At 41.2% G+C, this 10,064-nt stretch overlaps 1 protein-coding gene across 4 annotated transcripts in view; it reads right to left on the bottom strand.

The window, feature by feature from the left end:
- The window catches only part of SPTBN5 (spectrin beta, non-erythrocytic 5), a 305,552-nt gene that overhangs the window by 197,784 nt on the left and 97,704 nt on the right, over positions 1-10,064 (bottom strand). The window lies entirely within an intron of this gene.

The raw sequence follows: 10,064 nt of genomic DNA on the forward strand, positions 1-10,064 counted from the left end.
CCGCCCACTTGGTGCGCGGAATGATGTCACCACGCCAGTGGGCTTTCATGTCCGCCACACGTGCATACAAAATCGTCGGTTAATTCGTGTCGCATAATCTGAGGCCTAGTAGGCTTCCGTGTCCAACCTTGAGGCTTTGTTTTTCTCTCAGCGGTTTGTCGATTGCGCTGCAATTACTTTCGTTCCCTGTTTTTTGTCCCAGTCTTTCACCCCATACTTCCTTGTTTAAAATCTCAACTCAGAAAAAAAAAAAAATTCCTTCTCTGCTCTTATTCGTTTATTCGTTGTTCTTATTTGTTTGTTCGTTCTTCGACCACGTTGTTCGTGATCACGTGATCACATTGTTAAAAATGTTTAAACTTTCCCCTGAGGAACTGTATTCTGTCGTATATTATAACACCTTTTTCTTCTTCTTCTATAAAAGGATGCTTTCAACTTGCTCACCAAATCTATTCATTCCAAAAAAATATTTCATCTCTTACAGTTCCTTTTTTCTACATTCCCGAAACTCTCCTGCACTCCACCCCTCCTTCAGCGTCCTCAAACGTATTTTTGACTCGAAGGTCTCAAGAAACTCATTTTGCAATAAATGTTCGTTTCCCATTAATCGTACACTTTTCAAAATCCAATCTCACCCCTCCCCTCCAAATCTTCCCCATCACCCCTTCCCTCCAAAACTTCACCATCACCCCTCCCCTCCAAAACATCCCCAACACCCCTCCCCTCCAAATCTACCCCTTGCCCCTCCCCTCCAAATCTTCCCCATCACCCATCTCTTTCAAATATTCCCCCTTGCCCCTCCCCTCCAAATCTTCCCCATCACCCATCCCTTTCAAATCTTCCCCCTTGCCCCTCCCCTCCAAATCTTCCCCATCACCCCTTCCCTCCAAAACTTCCCCATCACCCCTCCCCTCCAAAACTTCCCCATCACCCCTCCCCTCCAAATCTTCCCCATCACCCATCCCTTTCAAATCTTCCCCCTTGCCCCTCCCCTCCAAACTTCCCCATCACCCCTTCCCTCCAAAACTTCCCCATCACCCCTCCCCTCCAAATCTACCCCCTTGCCCCTCCCCTCCAAATCTTCCCCATCACCCATCTCTTTCAAATCTTCCCCCTTGCCCCTCCCCTCCAAATCTTCCCCATCACCCATCCCTTTCAAATCTTCCCCCTTGCACCTTCCCTCCTAAACTCCCCCAACACCCCTCCCCTCTGAGACTCTCCCTCGCCCCTCCCCTCCTAGACTCCCCTCCCACCCCTCCTCCTCAAAGCGCCCTCCCCGCTTCTTCCCCCTTCCAACTTTCACCTTCATCTCCCCCAACCTTCTGCCTCGCTCTACCCCTTCCTCAAATAACACCTCACTGTGCCTCACTCAATCACCATCAAACCTTTTGTCCGCCCCATTCTTCCCTTTCTCCAAGCTATTCTGAAATCTCTGACACACCTTCAACAGCTCTCCCTACCTCTTCCTCCTCTTCCACATCTTACCCTACCCCTCCCCCACCCCCCCCTGTTCTGTATCCGATGCTCCCCCTTCCTCTTCATTAACGGTATGGACCTCAAACATCCGGGGCCTTCGCTCAAACTTGACTGATCTCTCCATACAGGTTGCTTCTGACAAACCAGACATGATCTGCTTAACAGAAACTTTCCTTCTTCATGATGTCTCTGATTCCTTGGTATCTCTCCCAGGTTACTCCCTCCTCCGGTATGATGGACCTGAGCCTCGTTCTGGATATGGGGTTGCTATCTTTATAAAAAAACTCTCTTCCTCATTCGCCCTGCACTGCCCTCTCTCCACCTCACCCCCAGGAATACCTTTGGCTACGGCTGCCCTTCGCTCCCACCTTTTGTTCATATGTGTGTTGTACCATCCACCAAACAGTGATGACTCCATCTACATCTCGCTGTCTGATAATATGGACCAACTTCTATCTCCCCATCCCAACTCTCTCTTCCTCATATGTGGTGATTTCAATTGTCACCATGCCAGTTGGCTGGGTGTGGGTACCTCTCTCACCAGCCATGGCTCTTCAGTAAAGGACTTCTGCGACTCACTGGGACTGACACAATCTGTCAATTTCCCGACCCGGATCTCATTCAACGGAGCATATTCTCTTCTGGACTTGGTTATGACTAACTTCCCTGAAAATGTCTGCTGCTCTTCTTCTGCTCCAATCGGCTCATCTGATCATGTGCTTGTGAAAGTGGACATCTCTCTGACCATTCTCAGAGAGCCTCCTCAGCGTCGACGAGTCTGGCATTTCACTCAGGCCAACTGGCACGGTCTTCAAGCAGCCATCAATCATCTGGACTGGTCTCCCATCTCGACCGCCCCTGACATCAACTCATCCTGGGAATTCTTCCAAAGTAAATTGCTCTCTCTCATGCACAGATTTATCCCATCTCGTCTTCAGTTGTCATACCCTTCCTCCCGTCCATGGTACATGGAATATTGTGGTGAGGCTGTTGCCCAGAAACAACTTGCTTTCGTCTCCTGGAAAGCAAATCCAACGGAAGGAAATCTCATTTCCTTTCACAAAGCCCGAAACAAGTGTGTGTCCACCTTCAGGAGAGCCAGGAAACAACATCTCTCCATTCTCAAGACCGAACTCTCTTATCTGTCTCCCTCTTCCGGCGTCTGGTCAAATCTGTTTCTGGTGTTTGTTCCCCCTCCATCCCCTCCCTCACCTCAAACGGCAACACGGCTGACTCCGCACGTGAAAAAGCTGAATGCCTCAACTCTGTGTTTGCCTCTAAATCTTGTGTCCCAAACCCATCCCTCTCTGTGCCCACCGTACCTAGTCATACCCAGCGGCTCCTGGACTCTGTGTCCTTTCCTCCTGACAAGGTGGAAAAGTTTCTGTCAACCCTCGACTCTGATTCTGAAACTGGACCTGACGGCATCAGCCCACGGGTCATAAAGCCTGTTCTCCCGCTCTTTCACTCCCTCTCTCTGTTCTCTTCACCCTCTCTTTTGCTCAAGGTCATCTGCCATCTTCTTGGAAATCAGCCAACATGACCGCTTTGCACAAAAAAGGTGCAAAAACAGATCCTAGCAACTACAGACCAATCAGCCTTCTCCCAATTAATCACCAAAGTCATGGAATCCATCATTGCTTCAGATATGAAATCTTTCCTCTTCTCCAATGGCTTGATCTCTGATCATCAATTTGGTTTCAGACCTGGTCACTCTACACTGGACATGCTGCTTCTGCTTTCTCAACAATGGATGGAGGTCCTCAATGCCAAACAGGAAATTAGAGCTGTCTCCTTTGACATATCACGTGCCTTCGATACGGTCTGGCACCCCGCTCTGCTCACCAAACTCTCCTCCTTTGGTATCCATGGACATCTCCACGCATAGCTGGCAGACTTCCTCTCTAGTCGTAGTCAACGTGTGGCCCTGAATGGGTTTCTCTCATCTCCTCTTCCTGTTCAGGCTTGAGTTCCCCAAGGCAGTGTTCTGGGCCCTGTGCTTTTTCTGGTCTTCATCAATGATCTCTCTGACTCTCTTGAAAATCCTCTCTATCTCTTTGCTGATGACTCTACTCTCTGTCACTCCATTCCTCATCCCTCAGATCGGCAGTCTGCAGCCTCCTCGCTCTCTGCAGACCTGGACAAAATCTCAGACTGGGCAAACAAGTGGAACATGTCTTTCAATTCTGACAAATCTCACACTCTTATGATGTCTCTCCGAAAAGACCGACTGGACAACCCTCCCATCCACTTTCTGAATAATCCTCTCCAAGAAGTTCTGTCACTCAAGCTTTTGGGTCTCACTATCTGCCATGATCTTTCCTGGGAAAACCACATTTCAAATCTGGCCTCCAAAGCCAGTCGCCGACTGGGCATCCTCCATGGTGCGAAGTCCTTCCTTGGCACACCTGAGCTCCTCACCACATACAAGGCTTTCATCCTCAGCTCAATGGAATACTGCTCTCCCCTCTGGGCTGGTGCTCCTGCCTCACACCTAGCTCGTCTTCACGCTGTTGAAACCAAAGCATTCAGAATCATTGGAATCTCCCGTGATGAAGCTAACTCCAAGGGCCTTTCACTCACTCACCGCAGGCAGGTTGGTGGTCTTTCTGTCTTCTACGGACTCCTCTCTGGCCTTGGCCCCCCAGCTCTCTCTGGGCTCTGTCCCCCAAATATTCCTACAGGTCGCACAGGATCTGCCTGCAACCCTCTTATGGTTAAACTGCCAAAATCAAGACTCTCTGCTCACCTTCACTCCTTCATTCCTCTTTTCTCCCACCTCTGGAACAAACTCCCTCACTCTCTTCAATCCCACTCCACCCTCCAGGTCTTTAAAACAGCTGTTCACCACCATCTCTTATCTTCCCCCATCCAAAACATTGATCTTTTCTACCCCCGCTAATTTCACCCCAAATCCACTTTTTTGAAATACCAACTTCTGTCCGGGAAGTCCTTGATGTCCTTGTGTTTATACTTCTCCCACCCTCCCCCCCCCCCCCTTCCCACGCCTCCTCCCTCCCACACATCTCCCTGCTCTCAAATGTTATGTTTGTGTGCTTCCCCTTCTCTCCCCCATCTTGTCTTCCGCTCCCTCTTTTTATATATTTTGTTTGTCTGGTTGATTTGTTTGTGAAATAAATGTTAGCTCTTTCACGAGCCTCGATTCAGTATACAAAAAAAACCAAAAAAAAAAACCGTTTTGGTCACCACATCTGAGGATGGACATGGATGGCTTCCATAGAGAGGGTTCAGTGTTGGGTTACGAGATTGATTCCAGGCCGAGCGAGACTAAGTATACATTAGAAAATATGCTTTTACCAGGGGATCTTAATTAAGATAATAAAGATATGGTTAAGATGATATGCACAATATATGATATGCACAACGATTAAGATGATATAATAAAGATGATATGCACAATGATTGAGATGATATGATTAAGATGATTAAGATGATATGCACAATATATGAAATGCACAATGATTAAGATGATACGATTAAGATGATATGCACAATGATTAAGATGATATGCACAATGATTAAGATGATATGATTAAGATGATTAAGATGATATGCACAATATATGATATGCACAATGATTAAGATTATACGATTAAGATAATTAAGATGATATGCACAATATATGATATGCACAATGATTAAGCTGATATGATTAAGATGATATGCACAATGATTAAGATGATATGATTAAGATAATATGCACAATGATTAAGATGATATGATTAAGATGATATGCACAATATATGATATGCACAATGATTAAGATGATATAATTAAGATAATATGCACAATGATTAAGATGATATGATTAAGATGATTAAGATGATATGCACAATATATGATATGCACAATGATTAAGATGATATGATTAAGATAATATGCACAATGATAAATGATATGATTCAGATGATATGTCCATTGATCAATGATACGATTAAGATAATATGCACAATGATTAAGATGATATGCACAATATATGTTATGCACAATATATGATATGCACGATGATTAAGATGATATGCACAATGATCAATGATATGATTAAGATGATATGCACAATGATTAAGATGATATGATTAAGATGATATGTCCATTGATCCATGATATGATTAAGATGATATGCACAATGATTAAGATGATATGATTAAGATGATATGTCCATTGATCAATGATATGATTAAGATGATATGATTAAGATAATATGTACAATGATCAATGATATGATTAAGATGATATGATTAAGATGATATGCACAATGATTAAGATGATATAATAAAGATGATATGCACAATGATCAATGATACGATTAAGCTGATATGATTAAGATAATATGTACAATGATCAATGATATGATTAAGATGATATGATTAAGATGATATGCACAATGATTAAGATGATATAATAAAGATGATATGCACAATGATTAAGATGATATGATTAAGATAATATGCACAATGATTAAGATGATAGGATTAAGATAATATGCACAATGATTAAGATGATATGATTAAGATAATATGCACAATGATTAAGATGATATGATTAAGATGATATGCACAATGATCAATGATATGATTAAGATGATATGCACAATGATTAAGATGATATAATAAAGATGATATGCACAATGATTAAGATGATATGATTAAGATAATATGCACAATGATTAAGATGATAGGATTAAGATAATATGCACAATGATTAAGATGATATGATTAAGATAATATGCACAATGATTAAGATGATATGATTAAGATGATATGCGCAATGATAAATGATATGATTAAGATGATATGCACAATGATTAAGATGATATGATTAAGATGATATGTACAATGATCAATGATACGATTCAGATGATATGATGATTAAGATGATATGCACAATGATCAATGATATGATTAAGATGATATGCACAATGATCAATGATATGATTAAGATAATATGCACAATGATCAATGATATGATTAAGATAATATGCACAATGATCAATGATATGATTAAGATGATATGCACAATGATCAATGATATGATTAAGATGATATGCACAATGATCAATGAATGATATGATTAAGATAATATGCACAATGATCAATGATATGATTAAAATGATATGCACAATGATCAATGATATGATTAAGATGATATGATAAAGATGATATGCACAATGATCAATGATATGATTAAGATGATATGTCCAATGATCAATGATAAGATTAAGATGATATGATAAAGATGATATGCACAATGATCAATGATATGATTAAGATGATATGATTAAAATGATATGATGATTAAGATGATATGATTAAGATGATATGTACAATGATCAATGATAAGATTAAGATGATATGATAAAGATGATATGTCCAATGATCAATGATAAGATTAAGATGATATGATTAAGCTGATATGTCCAATGATCAATGATACGATTAAGATGATATGATTAAGATGATATGTACAATGATCAATGATAAGATTAAGATGATATGTACAATGATCAATGATACGATTAAGATGATATGATTAAGATGATATGTCCAATGATCAATGATACGATTAACATGATATGATTAAGATGATATGTACAATGATCAATGATAAGATTAAGATGATATGATAAATATGATATGTCCAATGATCAATGATAAGATTAAGATGATATGATAAAGATGATATGCACAATGATCAATGATATGATTAAGATGATATGTACAATGATCAATGATACGATTAAAATGATATGTACAATGATCAATGATATGATTAAGATGATATGCATAATGATCAATGATACGATTAAGATGATATGTACAATGATCAATGATACGATTAAGATGATATGTACAATGATCAATGATAAGATTAAGATGATATGATAAAGATGATATGTCCAATGATCAATGATACGATTAAGATGATATGCACAATGATCAATGATATGATTAAGATGATATGCACAATGATCAATGATATGATTAAGATGATATGCACAATGATCAATGATATGATTAAGATGATATGATAAAGATGATATGTCCAATGATCAATGATACGATTAAGATGATATGATAAAGATGATATGTCCAATGATCAATGATAAGATTAAGATGATATGGTAAAGATGATATGCACAATGATCAATGATATGATTAAGATGATACGATTAAGATGATATGCACAATGATCAATGATATGATTAAGATGATATGCACAATGATCAATGATATGATTAAGATGATATGCACAATGATCAATGATATGATTAAGATGATATGATAAAGATGATATGTCCAATGATCAATGATACGATTAAGATGATATGATAAAGATGATATGTCCAATGATCAATGATAAGATTAAGATGATATGGTAAAGATGATATGCACAATGATCAATGATATGATTAAGATGATATGATTAAGATGATATGATAATTGAGATGATATGATTAAGATGATATGTACAATGATCAATGATACGATTAAGATGATATGTGCAATGATCAATGATAAGATGAAGATGATATGATAAAGATGATATGTCCAATGATCAATGATGCAATTAAGATGATATACACAATGATCAATGATATTATTGTGGTTTTGTGTTTTTGCAATAAAAGGTTAATTTTCCCCTCATAGTTAGTCACACTACAACATGTAGCCTCGTTTAAGCTGTTATGTCTTAGTAAGTGTAAGCATAGACCTTTCCTTTGTGTAGTTTTGCATTGAGTAGAATAATGAGAGTTAGGTCCTTCCAATGCTTTATGCCGCCTCGATGCTTTGGTTTTTGGTGCAAATTAACGCGAGGCCGGCCTGACAAGTCGAGGCAGGCCGAAGGAAGGCGGAGGAGGAGCCGACGGTAAGCGCGAGCCGCCAATCAGGGCTCGAGGGAGGGGAGTGGCTTACGACTGTGGCAAAGGCGTGGTTTGGAACATTTGAGGCGGGCTAAGGGCCTGGCAATATAACCCTTTGCGCAAAGCCCCCACCTCAGTTTTTGAGGGGAGAGGCGCTTGAACAAGTTGAACGCTCGGTTGAGCTTGAGGCAGATCCTCTATTGAGTTACGTGAGTGAAGCGCACCGTTGATTAATCGCGCTGTGAGAAACCGCCGAGCCAGGCGAGAGACGCGCATATTCACCAGCCTGCCTTTGTTCGAGATACGTTCCGCATGGATCTCTCCCGCCTGCCTGCCTGCTTTCATCAAGGGACGTGCTGTGACCGCGGAGGGCCACGCCAGGCGAAGCTGTTCCTGAACAACGGAGCCGGCGCATTCAGCGCATGAACATTTCCTTCTTTCATTCCCCCTGTGAGTGTGAATGGGCCCGTGTCTGGGGAATAAGCTAAGACTGCTTAAGTGCCTGCTCTGTGTCTCTTTGACTTGTATAGCTGTAAATAAACCTGTGTTCTTCCTTCCATTCGACTGTTTCGTCCCTTCCATCTATTGACTGAGTGTGGTACAAATTATATCGCTCTAATCGGGTTCCAATACCAAGGTAACTGCACGGACCACGTGGTACGCCATCCGCTCGGACATACTCAAATTACGCGTGGTTCGTGCGAGACTTGATCCCCGCTTCTGCGGCGGCGTAGGTACTTAGGTACGTGCGAGAATTGTCCTGAAACCCTGTCTTGCGTCTGCCCAGGAGTGGCGATTCAAATCTCGTGGTTGCGACGACCCAAAAAGAACAAGGGGCTTAACCTCCCCTTGGTAAGGGCAGGAGGGTCGCGCGGAAACCGTAACAATATGATTAAGATGATATGCACAATGCTCAAGATAATAAAGGATACAGATAAAATAAGTGTAGAATAATTTTTGAGTCGAATAGACAGTGATAGGATCAGGGGCCATAGCTGGAAAGTTAAGAAGATGAGAGTTAGGACAGTAGTAAGGCAGGAGCTTTCTATCAGAGAGCATTTAATGCCTGGAATGGTCTCCCTACAAAGTTAGTTGTAGCAGAAAGACGAGATATCTTTAATTTAAATTTAGATAGGTACCCATATTCATTGATTATATAGACGGGTGCAGGGATACTGGCAAGACTTGTAGGTAGCCTGTGTAATTGGGCGATGATTTCTGAGGTTGGTGCAGCGAAGGCATTATGGGCGATATGGCCTCCACATGCCCCAAAGTTCCTTGTATTTCCTTATGGATCAGTGAGAATGTCATCAGGTTTTTATTAGTGAAGGCGTCAAGCACATGAGTGCATACCTAGCTCTCTTATGAGCCTCGACAAAGTATACAAAAATAAAGGAAAAAAATGCAGTGTAACGTTCTTAAGAGAAAGACTACACAATGTGGAAAAACTATGGAGTGGGAACCGACTACCTGGCCAGTCTGCTGTGCCAATGTGCATCAGACTTCACGTTGCATGTACTGCACCTGCAGCCAACGATGCTCATAGTAACAGACAGTGGGAGAGGGATCTATCACTCTGTACAGGTTTTTCCCTTCATTGGCACCAGCTCACCTGCTCACCACCCATTTTTACCTGTATAGCCATTGCTGTACAGGTAAAACGCCAACGAAGGGAAGCGATTCGTCGAAAGCGACGACTACTACC

This window comes from Myxine glutinosa, chromosome 1 (genome assembly GCF_964187855.1).
Source record: "Myxine glutinosa chromosome 1, kmMyxGlut1.1, whole genome shotgun sequence".
In the NCBI taxonomy this organism is placed as follows: Eukaryota; Metazoa; Chordata; class Myxini; order Myxiniformes; family Myxinidae; genus Myxine; species Myxine glutinosa.